Raw genomic sequence first — 876 nt, 5'->3', positions numbered from 1 at the left:
GCCCCCTCCCCCGCCTGGGCCTCGCCGTGCATGGCCCCTCCAGACCCACGGGGGGACTTTTGTTGCCTTCTGCCAGCCGGGGGGGGCTGCGAGGGGGGGCGGGCAGAGCGTGAAACTGGACGGTACTGGGGAGGGGACAAAGGGGGTTTTGCCGGGGTCGGGGTTGGAGCCTCCGCAAAGGCTCCCCGGTGGAGAGGAGCTCCCGCGGGCTGCGGTGTGAAGGAAAGCGAGAGCACAGCAACTTTATAATCGACTTTTTATTAAGATTATAAATTTAAACAAATCTGAACAGTTTTACCCGGTGATATACAATTCCATATGCACAAAAATACAGGCTTACAAACAAAGAAAAAGGAGGAGAAAGGAAGGGAAAAAAAAAAAAAAAAAGACCCCAACAGACCGTTTGGCAAAGCATCCTCAGTTACACATAGTGCTGATACCGTGAAGTTGGGAGTGGGCAGGCTGCAAAAAAAACCTCAACAAAAACAAGGAGGGGGGACAACCAGAAAACCCACCTTTTTACAACAAAAGGTTTTTCTTTTAAAAAAAGAAATATAATTAAGAGGCTCTACAGGAGACAGATCTCTTCACAAGACCGAACAATGCTGGTTTTATGATTTGGAAGGCTGAAACCAGAACAGTTGAACTTAAGAAAAAAAAAAAAAAGGAAAAGAAAAAGAGTAAGAGACCCGACACAGCACAGCGGAGACGTGAGCAGTGTTACACGGTTACCTGCGGCACGGTTCCCTGCGGCATCACAAACACACACCGCGGCGGAGGCTCCGGGCTGCCGGGGGCGGTTCGCCCCCTCCCCGGCGCGGCGGGGAGCAGCCCGGAGGGACCCCCGGCCCCTGCTTTACCCTCCCCCCTCCCACC

This window comes from Charadrius vociferus, unplaced genomic scaffold (genome assembly GCF_000708025.1).
Source record: "Charadrius vociferus isolate BGI_N301 unplaced genomic scaffold, ASM70802v2 scaffold56, whole genome shotgun sequence".
NCBI classification, from domain to species: domain Eukaryota; kingdom Metazoa; phylum Chordata; class Aves; order Charadriiformes; family Charadriidae; genus Charadrius; species Charadrius vociferus.
Note: the sequence above shows the minus strand (reverse complement) of the source record.